This window comes from Podarcis gaigeae (genome assembly GCF_964106915.1).
Source record: "Podarcis gaigeae genome assembly, chromosome: 6".
NCBI classification, from domain to species: Eukaryota; Metazoa; Chordata; class Lepidosauria; order Squamata; family Lacertidae; genus Podarcis; species Podarcis gaigeae.
The window spans coordinates 44,903,728-44,921,038 of record NC_139682.1 but is presented as its reverse complement, the minus strand read 5'-3'; the positions used below and the strand labels follow the sequence as shown (position 1 = coordinate 44,921,038).

At 42.9% G+C, this 17,311-nt stretch overlaps 1 protein-coding gene across 5 annotated transcripts in view; it reads left to right on the top strand.

Moving 5' to 3' along the window:
- PACSIN1 (protein kinase C and casein kinase substrate in neurons 1) overlaps positions 1–17,311 on the top strand; it is a 67,529-nt gene that overhangs the window by 23,891 nt on the left and 26,327 nt on the right. The gene's annotated exons all lie outside the window — the stretch shown is intronic.

The following is a 17,311-nucleotide window of genomic DNA, read 5'->3' as shown; positions in this document are numbered from 1 at the left end:
TTAAAAGCTAGCAACACAGAGAGAGAACAAAGGAGCTTATCCACCTTATCTGAACATTGCCTCTGTGATAGTTTTTTTTCTATAAATCATCTAGATGTCCCTAGCAATTAGAGAAACATAATTTGGCTCAGATCTTCCCAAAAGCCGCCATCACCAACTGTAACTGCTTCAACGCTACTTATGAGAGACAAACTGATACAAAATAGGAACAAGATGGCAGTTTGTAATCTGTAGAAATTCTGTGCAAATCCGTATGTTTAGCAGTAGTTTAAGAAGAAACGAAAGTAATATTGCACCCTTCAAATAGAAGGTTTCAATCGGAATAGCTTTTAATTTCTGTGTTTACTAGAGAGAGAACAATATGGGCCTGTGGGGGGTGTATACTCTGTGTGTATGTGCTGAAAGCTAAGCTTTCTTTGGAAAGCAGCTTTTTTGTAATAAATATACCTGTGGATTTCTGACAGGCTGTCTTTAAACAGGTTGAAATTCATGTTTAGAGACATAAAAGGTTATCTTTTAAGTGTAAGAAGCTGTGTTTCACAAGGAAGAAACAAAAAAACCCTAGCAGCATTCTAAAAGCATTTGGCTGCTTGAAATATTATTGTGTTTTAGCCTGAGCAGTTAACAAAATACAGCTAATCAACAAGAGTTATTTGTGTCAAAATGAGCCCCTAGAGGTCCTGGTGTGCCATACAATATTCATGTTACTAATAAGAATCTGTCTTAAAGTGCTTCCAATCAAGACAGTCAGGGAAGAAAAATACCCTAATTTTATATAGAATTAAAATAGAGATTGAAGGTTGGGTACGCAAAGAGTCAGTATAAAACAAATGTAGGCCATCATTTATTCTTCAGCCTCATATCATTTGCCCAGTACCAGTGATAACTCTTGCACCACCTCCAGGATAAGAACCTGACTACACAATTTCTAGCAGGCCTAAAACGAAATCCCATCTCTGTGTTGGATTTACTTCATTGGGTTTAATTCATTGGCATGTGGTCTTAGGAGCTGCATTCTCAGGCCCAGTTTTGACAAGTGTTTTTTTACCAGGGCCTGAAGAAATAAGAAAATGACTGCTTGGCAATTGTTGTTGCTGCAGGATAGCAGCAACACGCTACATGCTACCCTGCTGTTGGGGTGGGACATAGCCTGTCCAGGCAAGTTGTATGGAACACACATGCACAATAGTAACTTAGCACTAAGGGTTGTGCTTAATTTTCTATGGCAAGGTTGAGGAACCTGTGGACCTCCAGATGTTGGACTATAAACCCCATCATTCCTGGTCCAGAGTTGGAGTCCAACAAAATCTGGAGAGTCACTCATCCATCTTTGATTATACTACCAACATTTCTATTTAATGCAGCTAGTGTACTTCAGTGGGTACAAGACCAGAAATCTTGGGCAAGGTCTCTCAGCATCATTTTCTACATAAAATGGAAATCATTTCAAAGGATTGTTGAGATTTGGAAATGTTCGATCATTTATTTATTTTTTGCAGCTGAAATTCGGGACAAATCAATAGGGGCCTCTTCATATATCCATGGGAGGCAAATTAGTTAATTTATATTGCTGCTTTATTTTTTAATGGCAAATATTTAGAGAGCCACCAATATTTGCTTGTTCCTGTGAATAACTTGGGGATTTTTGCATATGTGCTTTCTGTTACATAATCCTGCTTCTTCAACAACACACTGAAAATGTTCACATGTATATTTACCCTGCCAGAATCCTCCTCTCCTGCCATGGAGCCAGTCATCTGCAGATTTCCTACAACACACCGATCAGTACTTTGCTACTTAGAGGTGTGATATTGGTAAGCCTGTTACAGAAAATGACAAGAAATGGTAGGCTTCCTCCCACATATGCCTATATGCATAGTGATAGGAATCACACATATATAAAGCTGTGGATTTTAGATGATGTGTGAACACTGACCTTATGCAGGTATTCTAAATCCCTCACCCAATAAGGGATAGCAGGGACCAGTTTTGCCTCCCACTTTGTTGCCATCTCCATTGGAGAGATAACTTCTAAGCCAGGGAGCCTGCTCTGCTCATATAGGCTTCCCACAGGATTTAGAACCCTGGAAGATCAGAGCTCTAAATTGTTCAGGGAGCCTACAGAACCAGAAAAGGCTGCCTGCAGCAGAAGCTATCCCTCCAGCTCATCCTCATTGCTTGAGGGATTTAGAATCTCTGAGCAGGGCTCTCCTCTCCCATCAATCTAATTTTCTTAGGTGGAAGATGGACCCAGCTATTTCTGCTTTTAGTATTCTGACCAAATATCTAATCACTTAAATCAAGGGGATATACTTTCTGATGAAGTAATCAAGGCGATTTACCTTTCAAAATAATGCCTAACAATCTAAAAGGAGAGAGAAGAGGGAAAATAAGCAAATGTATAATAACAGAACCAGAGATAAGACAACAGAGATAAGTCATTCTCAGAGGTCATTAGAAATTTCCAAAAAGTTTAAAGCAGGGAGTAAATGAAAATCCATGCAATGATTGGCCATAGGAGATAGCACAGAGGCAATTAATTCATCAGCAAACAAGGCATATCTTGCTATGCTAATGAGAATTTAGCAGTAGGAAACAGCATTAAGATTTAGGGTTGCAATCCCATGCTCACTAAGTGCCCACCGAATTCAGTGGGACATATTTCTGGATCAAACGTAGAATTGTGCTGGAAAAGTTTAATGTGAAGGAACTATGTTATAGTCTAGTTTTCTGTAACTTGTTTTGCAACTGCCATGCCCACCTCTCCCACACATTGAACCATTCTCAAGACATATATTTGCTTTAGCTTCTTTAAAATTGGTATTTAATTGCTACATATCTGTTGAACATGAGTGGTCTCATTCCCTTTAGGATGGAATTGGACCTGTGTTTCTCTTGTACTACTAATGCAGGAGCTAGGAGCATGCTCAGAGGGGAATAAGCACCTTCCTTAGAATAGGTCCCTTCCCTCTAGCCAGCCATGTGGTTCCAGACTGTTCCTTTTGCTGCTCTTGCTGTGCCCCTTATATCGAGGAGCTCCAGTCCCTTGACTTCCTTCTGCTGCTGCTGTAGCACAACCTGCCCTTTGCCCTTAGTAAAGCCCCAAGACTGCTAAAAGGTTAATGGTAGCTGTTGAGTCCCACTGATTTCAGAGAACAGACCTCTCAGCTGAATTCAGTAGCTGCTTCTGTAGCTGTCACAGGATGCTGCAGTCATATCACTTACCAGGCACTAGAAACTGAAATAAGACACTAGTGACATGAGGCTATTCCAATTCCACACTGTGACCACAGACAAAACATATCTGAAAGAATTCTATGGGATCTCACAGGTTACTTCTACATCTGACAACGTATGTTTTATGTTTCGCCAGGGGGCGGGGGGGGGGGGCGCGGCAGCATAAAACCTGAGACTCAGGTGTGAAATACAAAACAAAAAAAATTCCTTCCAGTAGCACCTTAAAGACCAACTAAGTCAGTTCTTGGTATGAGCTTTCGTGTGCATGCACACTTCTTCAGATACACAAGTGTGCATGCACACGAAAGCTCATACCAAGAACTGACTTAGTTGGTCTTTAAGGTGCTACTGGAAGGAATTTTTTTTGTTTTGACTATGGCAGACCAACACGGCTACCTATCTGTAACTGTGAAATACAGTTTGACTTTCAGGCATATTAAATCCTTGTTATTTGGTGGCCTTTGCTATTGATGACAATAAACTTGAGGCAGACCAAATGCTCTCCTCCAAGAGGGGAAGGATAGACCCATTGAAATTAATGGACCTATCTTAGTAATATTCATTAATTTCAACGGGTCTACTTGGAATAATACTACCCTTAGTCTCTCTTTCATCAAAACATGGAAAGCAACTCAGTGGCTATTCTTATTTTTCTTGTTCATTGCCATGATCCATTCAAGGAGCACTAGTCTGCTTGCAGAAAAGAAGTTTCCCTGCCATACTCTATCTACTCAATTGACTTTTGGTCCCAGCCATGCATATATTCCACCCCTCTCAAAAGAGTAAGTGAAACTGAGTGCTGGACCAGACTATCTTAATGGAATAGAAATAGGCCTATTTGCAGCTAGGAATTGATCATCAGATATCTAGTCTATACCAGTTTCACATGTGTTCATTCATAACTCCATTCTATCCTGTCTGCACGTTATACTGCCCATTTTCTTAAAATCTACATGAAAATCCATTTTTACATAGATATTTTTGCTCAAGGTATGTATTTCTAGATGCATTTTATCCTACATCTGGAGAAATGCAAAATCCAAAGAGTAACTACGTTCCAAGGCAATGTCAACATAGTAAATGAGTGAAGCCAGGCATATACATTCCTCTTTACCCAGGCCTGTGCTGATTAAACAATCTACAGACTTTTAAATGTGCCTGGGGGATATGTTTTGTTTGTTAGTTTGTTGTTATGTTACATATTTTGTGTTTTAGACTGTAAACCATCCTATGATCTTTGGATGAAGGATGGTATATAAATTTAATAATCAAATAATAATAAATAATCCCAATCTGCTCATCAGTCTGGGGGGTACAGATCTGGTCTGTTTGTATTGGAATGGGGGGGATCCTTAAGAATCCCTATTGCAACTGCACCACAAAGCACATAATCTTGTTTTGTGGCACAATCTAAAATTGCATTTTTATAAAATGCCTGGCTCTCATAAATGAAGAGAAAATGCCAATTTTCATAATCCAAAAAGTATATGGGTACTTTATATCCCCAAATTATGCAGCATTTCCATGCAACGAGGCCCAAAGTAGCTAACAATAAGTAAGATTCCACTATACATGAAAAAAATCCTATTAAATATAAAATACAATATAAAACAAGCCAAGTAGGTATATTTTATAGTTAGGGGCATTTGTGCTGCAGTGGTGAGAGATGATTCACCTGCCAAAATTCTGCCCTACATAACTATTAACATTACAGAACATGGTAATGTGGTCCCATAAGTGTGGACCTGCTCACATTCTTGCTGTAACCAGGTCTGAATTTCTCAGGAATTGGTGCAGCTGATACACTAGCCTAAGCTGGGCAAAGGTACTCTTCACCACTGCTGTCACCTGGTCATCTAGATGTAAGGGTGAAACTATGGACCTGACTTTTCAAAGCAAGTACAACCCATCCCAAACACGTTGAATCCCCATTCCGGAATATGTCTCTGAGTTTATCTGTCTTCTCTGGATTGAGCCTCAGTTTGTTTGCCCTCATCTAGCCCATTACCATTTAACCCAGAGGTGGTGAACCTGGAGGCCTCAGCCCCGGTCAGCATGGCTACTGTCCAGGGGTGACAGAATTATAGTCCAACAACCACCCTTTACTTTAGTCATACAACAACATACATATCCTTTTCCTGGGAATATATACTTGCCTTCCAGGCAGCTAAGTGGGTTCAGACTGTTCATTTTCTTGCTATGGCTGTGCCCCCCTTAAACCAATCAAGAAGCGAGTCCTTTAGCATTTTTTAAAGCTCTGCCTTAACTTAACAACCTGCTCTTTGCCCTTAGCAAAGCCCCAAGTCTGCTAGAAGGTTAACAGCAGTTGAATTCTGCTGATTTGAGAACAGAGCCTTGGTGAGCAAAAACAATGTCACATTATGCCAGAAAGGACATCTCCCACTGAACCCTTTGGGATTTGGCCTTAGGGATCTTGAGCAGGGATCTGATTCTTCCCTCTTGCAGAGCACCTCTCCTCTGCATCTCTCACAGACTCTGACACCCCTGGAATGGGTGAGTCACAGTATGTGCAGCATAGACAACACAAAGGTTCTCCAGTCAGAACATATTTCAGTGGGGGGGCATTATATGAGGCATAGCCGTACCTATTGGCAGGAAGGTAATACTGGCTTGATTTTAAATTATCAGAACTAAAGGAGAAGCAGCAGTGGAGCAGGCACTTTCCCCCTCAGTTCTAAGAATCCCCACCCCCACCCCACATAAATTTACTCTCCTCTAAAAGGCACTTTGAGGCCATCCTACGCAGTATGTTAACTAGACTCCTCTAAATTGTGCCTTCTCTTAGGTACATGTGCAAGCTCCTCGCATAGCCTGCAGTGCCTTTGTGACTCAGGAATGCCAACCTGGCAAAGTAGATGCATTCTAAAGACAGCCGCATGTATTAGGAAGCTGCCTGTCAAAGACTATTTAACCCAGTGTTATCTGCCCAGGATGACAGTGGCTGTCCAGGGTCTTTCACATCACTTGCTTTCTGGTTCCTTTTTATCTGAAGGTGTCTGGGACTGAACCTGGGACCTGCATTCAAAGTGTGTGCTGTATAATTAGCTGTGGTTCCTCCCCAGCACATCTATCTGTGTGTGCCCCATTCAAAGCACACACATTCAAAGCAAGGTGCCCCCCGCCTCATTCCACATAGAAAATGTAGACCCTTACTGTCACTTACCTCTCTAGAGTCTGTTGCTTCAAACACTGTTCCCCCAAGCTTGGCTCATCTCCTGGGTGATAAGTGGATAATCATTTTCCCACCAGTTCTTGCTAGTTACCTGCATATTATTTGAGGGGTGTTGATGCCTTGGGGCAAGTCATTCTGATTTCAAGGATTAAAAGTATTATTCCAGAGCTTCTCAATCCATATGATCCACGTGCAAGAGCAGGAGCTTCACCCCGTGCTGGTCTGTGCCCACTGGCGGAGGAAGAGGGGTGCAGGGGATGCGGTTTGCCCTGGGTGCCATCCCTGGGGGGGGTGACGTCACCGTGATGCCCCCTAGGACGCTTGCCACGCCGCCGCCGTGGGATGCTCACTGTGGGCAGTGGCACCACCATGTTTGCTGCCCCACCCCCATGGGACGCTCGCCCCACCCCCGTGGGATGCTCACCCCGCCCACTTGGGGCGCTCGCCCCACCCCGCGTGCCAGAGCAGCTAGCTCTGCCTCTGTCTGTGTCTCACCTCAAGTAACAGGGGCAAACTAGTATGAGCTGTGCAGTCCACAAGGCTCACTTTCCGTGGTATGTGTGAAGGTGTCCCAGAAGTAAAAGCATCTGACTTCCCACACTCAGTTGGAAGCATAGAAAATGGATATTTCATAGGGGCTTGGGAGGTTATCAAACCCCTTACTCAGTGTAGGATTTGCCTGTTCTGCCGTTTTTACCAAAAGGACGTTTCTCTGCTTCCACCCAAGCCCTGCCCTCTGAAGCAATGGAGAACAAGTCCAGTCCATCTTCTGCATGACAGTCCTTCTGATATTTGAAGACAGCTATCAGGCCTCTCTTTAATTTTCTGTTCTCCAGCTTGAGTGAGACAATTTCATATTTCCTTGTACAGTTAAGCAGCACTGGAAAGTTCCCCTAACAGTACAGTGGTACCTCAGGTTACGTACTTAATTCGTTCCGGAGGTCCGTTCTTAACCTGAAACTGTTCTTAACCCGAAGCACCACTTTAGCTAATGGGACCTCCTCCTGCTGCTGTGCCACCGGAGCACAATTTCTCTTCTCATCCTGAAGCAAAGTTCTTAACCCGAGGTACTATTTCTGGGTTAGCAGAGTCTGTAACCTGAAGTGTATGTAACCTGAAGCGCATGTAACCCGACGTACCACTGTACATCTAAGTTACATATGTACATGTTCTCGTACCAGTTTAACTTTCACAGCTTCCCATTAAAGAAATAAAAATAAAATTATGGGAACTGTAATTTGGTGAGGAGACCAAGTAACAGAGGACTCTATGCACAGATCTCTATGCTCCCAATTCATAGAGTTACAATTCCTATGATTACCAAGCAAGAAGAGCATTACTGATTACTGCAAGAAGAGCATCTGCTGCATAGGAATTGGCATAACAAAAGAGGATAAAACTCTGCCGTCTTTGCATAAATGCAGCTCCTTGCAAGAGGACAGACTTGTGTAGACAGACTTGTATACATATGATGGAGATGCTCTTTCTGCTACTGGCCAAATCCTTTTTGTATTTCAGTGGGGAAATCCTCTGCCTTTAGGGCAGCTCAGCATCCTAACCCTTCACCTCTGATTTCATCAACCCTCTCAGATTCTGTGAGGGGCAGGGATCCTACCCTATATTTGACAGGAGCCCCAGGGGTCATTTCCTTAATGGCAGATGGGATTTGTGCTTGATTAAATGCTTCAGATCTATAATGGGTGAGAGGGCGGGTGGGGAGGGGCAAGGAAGAAGACCGCATCATTCCAACATGCAGCTGCATTGTTGTCCCTCCCTCTAGTGCTGGTTACTGAAGAAGGAATCAATGAAGAGAGAGAATGGGGGTTTGTGGCTCCCATCTGGGCTTCCTTCAAGCAGACACTGGTCTCCATAAGAGGGAGAAACGCAGGAGGGGTGATCTGGCATCATCATACATGTGCCCCATTCTAGAATATCTGGTGACAGGAAAGATCAGAATAAGGTTGTGTATGGTTTCCAGTTGCTGTTTCCAGTGTATGACTAGCTAAAGGAACTCTTTCCATTCCATCACATGTGCAGTATATGCATATTTGTTTTCTCTTAAACATGGAAGGGAGCATCCTTCATATTATGGCACTGGAACAACCACAATTGGCACAGAATCCATATACCAGTGCCTCAAATAATGAGACAGATGAGGGTATATTAAGGCATTGCAATGCGCAGGGCAAAGCAAGAGCAACACTACAAATATATTTGCCTCAGTATCACCCCTTGCTGTGTGATAGTGGATGCATCGTTGAGAGCTTGAAAGGCATATTCTCTCTTGTATTTACATAAAAAAATGCAGTGCTGTGTTGGCAAAGGCAGTATGTTCAGCAAAGGCAGTTCTTCATCTCCCATCTACCCCACGCCCCACTGATCTATTCATACAAATAAGGGAGCATTCATAGTAGCTTTGGGATATATCAAAGGAATAATTGATGCAGTTTTCTCCACATCTGACATAGATGTTTACTCTTTAGTGACCTCAGCTTTTGTTGCAGGAAAGTGTGCCCCATTGAAGACAATGTCCTTTCCCTGCCATGTTTTGTGTAATGTCTAAATAGATACCATGTGGAACAAAGCTGGTTCCCCTTAGGAGTAGATTCACTATCTGGAAAGAGCATAAGAATCCTCCTGGAAGGTTGCATCAGCAGTAGCCACAGACACAGCTATCCCCCATGAATTTGCCTGTTTCCCTCTTGAAACCTTTTAGCTAGTGGTCTTCATCATACTTTGCAAATGTGAATTTTATAAATTACGTATTGTGCGGAGGAGCTGCTGACTGCCACACCAAGAGGTAAATTTTGAAGCCCTACCCTCCTCCTTACCAGAAAATCTTCTCATGAGTAAACAGATAGGGATTTCTATCATCTCTTATGAAATGTGCAGAGGTTTTTGTTAGCTGGTTGATTTAAAAGCCTTCATGAAAAATTGCCAGCATTTTAGTGTGCATTTCCCCCCAATACACCCATTTTTGTATGCATTTGACTAATATACACAAACTTTGCAAGCAATTTCCCATGTGGAATGCACTTTTGGGTGTTATTTTCACAAATACATGCATTTCTATGGACACATTTTCCTAATGAATGCATTTTTGTACGCATTGTTTGGCTGGAGAGCTGGATCACAAAATTCAGAGACGTGCAAATTTTAAAGGATAACTCTGCACATTATCATTTCAAGAAGTGTGAATTAGGTAGTCCCTCATTAAAATGCCAAGAAAATTAAATTTCTCCCCATCCCAATGAGTAAACAGCCTATTCTCCCACTTCACACAGCAGGTAATTCTGTCGCTGTGTTTTGATTACATAAACTTTGCACCTGCGAATAAGAATGCTGTAGGAGGAGAAGGGACAAGAAGGTTTCTACTCCCAGCAAGGAATCCTATTGTGCAAACATGCCGTAAATGGTCAGATGTATCCCTCCATGCTACCCAGGAGCTGTAGGAGGCTACTCTGGGATGTGGGGGAGCATAATTTATTCTGTGCTTGCAAGATTGTCTGAGATAGGGAGGAGGGGTGTATACCCCTTCAGGCTTCTTCAGGATGGTGATTGGCTGATACAGTTTTTACTGCATCACAAGGGCCTGTTGTGCTTTCAGTTTCTGCCTGTGCCTGCCAGAGTGTGTTCTATCAGTTTTATCTCCGATTAGAGCACTTCTGGAGCACTCAGTCAGCATTGGATTATTTTATCTGTGATTAATAACCTTTCGCTAGAGCAGTCTATTTTGATGGGCTTTATTATCTTGTCTGCTAGATTGTGCCCGGCAGGCTACAGGAGTAGCCAGGAGGCAGTGGAATCTAACCCACTTTGGAAAGAGATGAAAGAGGAGGCATGGAAGCATATATCTTTCAAGAGAGAACTAACCTCTTAACGTTAGTTCTCTGTCGGCTGGCGTTTCTCATTAGTACCACTATTTCCCATTTAGATGTTTGAGTTACTTTGGAGCCTGCTATCCCACCCAGAGAATTTCAATCCTAGCTTATCATCTCCAGATTGCAACCTTCCAAATACAGTCTTAAAGAGGCAAGCATAAATGCTCATCTGAGAGTACCTACCTGCATTTTCCTTCTTTAGAGGGAGACGTGGGGTACTCTGGCCCTGTTCTATCACTAGATTGCAAGGTTTCAGACAGCCAGGTGAGGAAACTGGTGCATTTGTAAACCCATTATTGACACGTCCAATGGATTGCCTGGGCTGGAGTGGTTCTAAAAGGTTGCTAGCTGGCTGAGGACTCTTCCAGGGAAAGTTAGGGATGATTCATACACGCCAGTACATGACTTGGTAATGTAAGAGCAATTGGGCATATTCCTCCTAAATAAATTAGTCCCAATTTAGCAGTAGCAGCTTGGTAATGGTAGAAATGTAATGGGAGAAGAGGGAAATTGCAGTTATGTGCGTGCATGTGGCAAGTTCCTATTCTAATTGCCCTAATTTTTGCTATGTAGGATACAAGCCAATGGAGTGGTTAAATTATTGACTAGATCAGCTGGCAAAACAGTTTCTGGTATAGTCAATGTCATTTCTAAAGGAAATTTTTAAGAGTAAGATAATGTTCTTAAATGAAGGAACATTACTAAAGAAGATGGAGCCTTGCATTGCTGCTGCTGCTTTCCTTTACAAAGGCTGTTTCTATGGATAGATGCTGATTCTGTCATATACATAATATTAATGATTGTATCCACATAATATAAAGTATATATAATGTATGTAAAGGTAAAGGGACCCCTGACCGTTAGGTCCAGTCGTGACCGACTCTGGGGTTGCGGTCCTCATCTCGCTTTATTGGCCGAGGGAGCTGGCGTACAGCTTCCGGGTCATGTGGCCAGCATGACTAAGCCGCTTCTGGCAAACCAGAGCAGCGCACAGAAACACGGTTTACCTTCCCGCCGGAGCGGTACCTATTTATCTACTTGCACTTTGCTAGGTTGCGGGAGCAGGGACTGAGCAACGGGAGCTCACCCCATCGCGGGGATTTGAACCGCCAACCTGCTAATCGGCAAGTCCTAGGCTCTGTGGTTTAACCCACAGCGCCACCCGCGTCCCACTGGTAAAATAATTGCCCTTGAAGTGCTACAGAAATATGCAAAATGAGTGGGTCAGGGAATGGCAATGTTTGTTTCTCATGAACAGCACCAACTCTACAATACTGCTTCTGATTCTTCAAAAAGCTGTAATCTGTACATGACCTTTCGCTTATTACCTGATGGCTCATCTGAACATGTGAAAACCCTCAAGTGAAAATTATTGTGCTTAAGGTGATATCAATGAATATGAAAGATATTTCTGCTATTTTTGGTCTCATATTTTATCTATGGTGGCAGTTTTCAAACAAGCAAATCATACTCAGATGTTGTGCTTCACTAAGTGATGATCAAACGCTTGTGAACTCACATTGGACAGGCAATAAAGTTAAAGAACCTGTGATGCTGTGTGTTTGAAATTAAGAAATGAGCAAGTGTATCAATTCTCTCCATGAAGATTATGCGCCAGAGCAAAGAAAGGTGCTAAAAATGTCATGTGGAAAACCAGCTGGTGTTATAGAAAGAGCAGATGGCCATAGAGCTACACACCTGAGATAAGCTGGTTCTGTCCCAGCAATGCAGTAGAAGGAGCAGACCAATATTTCCCTCTGGATTAGGTCAAGATTGCACTTCTTTGTACAGCATGCCACACTTACCCATTTGCACAGTTCAGATAATAACTCAGTAGAGCTTTTCTTATCCACACAAAGGTCATATCTGTATTACTTCTTTTTCTTTTAAAAATATTTTATTGTTTTTCAAAAAAAATTAACAACAACAACATGATGTTACCAGGTTCCAAAGGGACAAGAGTGTAGGTTCTAGGGAGTACAATCGAGTAATGGGATACCACCATACACCTAGTTACTTAGAGAAGTGCCTCACTAATCATTCTAATGCAAGGACAATTTCATAGGGGCAGAGGCAGTACTTTAAATACCTTGGTTCTAAACCAGGTTGAACCAGCACCTTGAATTATTGATTGGAAGTCAATGGGGCTTTTTCAACACTGGCAAAATATGTACTATATAACCGATGACAGACAAACAAATGAAATTTATTAAATAACTTCAATGCATTGCAGAAGTCAGTCCTGGATGTTAGTAGAACATGGAAAACTGTGGGAAGGCTGTCTCTGTCCAGAAGGAGCCAGATTTGATGCATGAACCTCTGCTCCTGACAGGTGCTTTGTGCCACTGGTGAAACCTGCACTTCTAACATAAGGACTGTATCTACCAACACCCAAAAATAATAAACATGACATTTGAGGGGGTATACAACATGCTTCAGAACAGAATGAACCCCCCTTCCCAGGTCAGATGGACCACCCACCTACGGAATCTCCATCTTGTCTGAACATAAGAAAATCCTGCTGGATCAGGCTAGTGGCCCACCTAATCCGGCATCTTGTCCTCACAGTGACCAACACAGGCAGGAGCTGAGTGCAACAGCACTTTCCCCTCCTGCAGTTTCCAGCAACTGGTATTCAGAAGCACACTGCTTCCAACCACAAATTGAGCTTCAGTTTATTAGCCCTCACCCAGTCCATTACCAGCTCCAAGCACTTGGTTCAGTTCTTCCACTTTTGACAAAAAGGAAAAAATATAGCTAGATAAGTGGCAACTCATTCCAAATCTCCGGATGACATCACTCATCACTGCATATATTATGTGCATCTCCCGCCTACCATGGCCTGCTTGCTTCGTATTGGCTCTTCCAAAAAATCTTCCTTGGAAACAATTGCTGCTGCCACCTCCCCACAGAGGAACCCAGCAGTTCTCCTCCAGCAGTATCTGCTGTCGCACTGCAACTTGACAGAGCCTGGGTCATGTTTCCCTCAAGGATAAGCTGGCGAAGAATGCTGCCTACAATGTCTCATCAGCCTCAGAAACACAGGCCGTCAGTTCGAATAAAAATCCGCTCTGTTTGCACCTCCTGCCATGTGGATAAGTAGTTCATAGAAATGGGGGGCAGAGAGTCTATAAAGCAACTTTTCCCAACCTGATGTTTTAGATTGCGGCTCCCACCAGCCCCAGCCAGCATGGCCAACTGTCAGGGATGATGTGAGTTGTAGTACAAAACATCTGGAGGACACCCAGTTGTAGAAGGCTGGTGTGAAAACCCAGTTATTCCCCTAAGGGCCGTCCAACATAAACACTTCGTTGATAGAGGAATCCCTCCTACATGACTGTACTCTTAGATGTAGGCATTTTGTGATGTCCATCTTAAGAGGCATCTCTGCACACACACACGCTTATCAAGGACAAATTTATGTGTGCTGCCAATGAAGCACCGTGTTTTTGCTTTCATTTTAAAGAAGTCTTTCCCACCTCCAAATCCTTCATCTCACAGTGTTGCCTCTTGATTATGCAACATAATAAAGGAGAGGGTTGTCATCAAACACACTGGTGTAAAGTGGAGTTTCGCAGAAGTTGTGCTTATCCACAGAAGCATCGCAGGGGTCAGCAATCTTTTTCAACCGTGGGTCGGTCCACCATCCCTCAGACCATGTGGTGGGCTGAACTATATTGGAGGGGGGGAATGAACGAATTCCTATGCCCCACAAATAATCCAGAGATGCATTTAAAATAAAAGCACACATTCTACTCATGTAAAAACACCAGACAGGCCCCACAAATAACCCAGAGATGCATTTTAAATAAAAGGACACATTCTACTCATGTAAAAACACGCTGATTCCCGGACCATCCACAGGCCAGATTGAGAAGGCGATTGAGCCGCATCCGGCCCTCAGGCCTTAGGTTGCCTACCCCTGATCCACAGCCCCAATGTGTTTCAGAATGTGCTCCCCTTCAGGATAATATATTTCCTAAAAATAAAAATCATTAAAACTATTGCAGGAGTCTACCCTTGCACACATTTTTGTAAACACTAAATGCAACAATAGCAACAATTCTAATCTTATTTATTATTTACTTACTGGATTTCCTACTTGCCCTTTCTCGTAAGACCCCAGGCAGATTCACATCTCTTCGCATCTTGTTCATGAAAAGATATTAAAAAAATCCTCTTTCCAATCTACCAAAGGCTTCTGAAAATGTTTTTGACAAGACTATTTAACAAATAGTAATAGTAAAAACAAACGAATGAATGAAAATTAGAAAGTACCAGTGTGACCAAATTGTGCTATAGAGAATTAACGATCTGTAATATATTGACCTTGTCTTGGAAAGGCATACACTTTATTAGGAAGTATGCAGGATGGCAGGAGTTTCAGGACAGACAGAAGGTAGTATACACGTAGGTGCATAGCTAACCTGCAGAAATGGCTGCCACAACTTAACAATGACTTGCAAAGCCTTTAAAGGGCTTTGACAGGTTAATGGAGGATAGGGCAATCATATCAGTGGCTACTAATCATGGTGGCTATATGCTACACCCAGGTTCAGAGGTAGCTGGAGAACAATAGTGTTAGAGGACCATTGTTGCTTACATGTTCTGCTTGTGGGCATTTGCTTGGCCTCTGTGGGAAGCAGGATGCTGGACTCAGTGGGCCTTTCAAGTTTCCATATAAGATGTCCTCAGAACAAGGGAGCCCTCCATTTCATACACTGTGGATTGGTTCTTCTCTATAGCTTAACTACTGTTGCCATTATTATTGCTATGTGTTATTTTCCAAGGGAAATCATTCAAAAACCTGTTGTTGTTGTTTTTTAAAAAAATCAGTATTATACTGATCAGATGTAGCAACAAGGAAATTATTCTACTTGGCATTACTGCCAAAATAAAGAAAAGCAAAAAACAGCCGGTCCTAACTCCACATAGAAGACTCTCGTGACCTATATATACTTCTAGGAAACCCTGTCGCCTGTTATCAGTCCATTCTACTTGTTTATTGCTTTTTTACCCCCACCCTTCTGTCACAGAGCAGCTCAGAGCAGCCCACATTGTCCCCCCTTTTATTTTACCCTTACAACAACCCTGTGAAGTACCGTATTTTTCGCTCTATAAGACGCACCAGACCACAAGACGCACCTAGTTTTTGGAGGAGGAAAACAAGAAAAAAAATATTCTGAATCTCGGAAGCCAGGGATCAATCCACTGCACAGTGAAAGCAGCAATTCCTCTTGCTGTTCTGGCTTCTGGGATAGCTGTGCAGCCTGCATTCACTCCATAAGACGCACACACAGCTCCTCCCATTACTCCCATGCTTAATTTCCCCACTCATATTCACAAAACAGCTTGGGGGAGGGGGGAGGCACCGCCCTGGAATTTCATGCATTCTGTAGTTAGTCCTAGTGGCTCACCTCCACTTAATGGAGATAATACTTCTACCTCACAGGGAAGTTATTAATCACTGTATAGTTGCTACAACCAAATACAGACTGGAGTTACACAATCAAATGAAAATGGGATGTATCCAATATTCTCTGTCTAATAATGCAAGGGCTCTTGTGCTAGCGGATGGACAAGTTTTAATGTCATGCAACAGAAGAATCCAATTTAACAGCTGCACTAGTGAAAATTTGTTGTGCAACAAAGTTACCAGCAACCCACTTGCAACAATGTTCCACTGGGCCAAAAACTTTCCAGCTGAACAAGTTGCTACCACTCAGTGGATTTGTAACTGGCTGGCTGACCGAACCCAAAGGGTGCTCATCAATGGTTCCTCTTCATCCTGGAGAAGAGTGACTAGTGGGGTGCCACAAGGTTCTGTCTTGGGCCCGGTCTTATTCAACATCTTTATCAACAACTTGGATGATGGACTCAAGGGCATCCTGATCAAATTTGCAGATGACACCAAACTGGGAGGGGTGGCTAACACCCCAGAGGACAGGATCACACTTCAAAACGACCTTGACAGATTAGAGAACTGGGCCAAAACAAACAAGGAGTCTTGGTTGACCACAAACTTGACATGAGCCAACAGTGTGACGCGGCAGCTAAAAAAGCCAGTGCAATTCTGGGCTGCATCAATAGGAGTATAGCATCTAGATCAAGGGAAGTAATAGTGCCACTGTATTCTGCTCTGGTCAGACCTCACCTGGAGTACTGTGTCCAGTTCTGGGCACCACAGTTCAAGAAGGACACTGACAAACTGGAACGTGTCCGGAGGAGGGCAACCAAAATGGTCAAAGGCCTGGAAACGATGCCTTATGAGGAACGGCTAAGGGAGCTGGGCATGTTTAGCCTGGAGAAGAGGAGGTTAAGGGGTGATATGATAGCCATGTTCAAATATATAAAAGGATGTCACATAGAGGAGGGAGAAAGGTTGTTTTCTGCTGCTCCAGAGAAGCGGACATGGAGCAATGGTTCCAAACTACAAGAAAGAAGATTCCACCTAAACATTAGGAAGAACTTCCTGACAGTAAGAGCTGTTCGACAGTGGAATTTGCTGCCAAGGAGTGTGGTGGAGTCTCCTTCTTTGGAGGTCTTTAAGCAGAGGCTTGACAACCATATGTCAGGAGTGCTCTGATGGTGTTTCCTGATTGGCAGGGGGTTGGATTCGATGGCCCTTGTGGTCTCTTCCAACTCTATGATTCTATGATTCTATGATTGAAATACTGCCCCTCAATGAGGCCAAACTTAGATTCACAAAATGTTTAGCGGTATGCCTACCTCTGCGACCCACCCCCCGAAAAAAAGCACTGGTTCCACCTTTTTAGTTGTTCCGTGATGCTTCCCTAATGTTACCACATTAGTGCCCTCTGGAGGGTCACCCTTGTGCTGCAACACAACAGAAATGAGACAAAATAAACTGGGAATATATAGTTACAGAATTTCAGCAGGAAGTTACAGGATGTGCACTGATGTGAAACAAATCAGTATGTGCACCCTGAAACTTTTGCAGGCATAAACCGTATTGAAAGTAGGATCATGCATAGCCTCT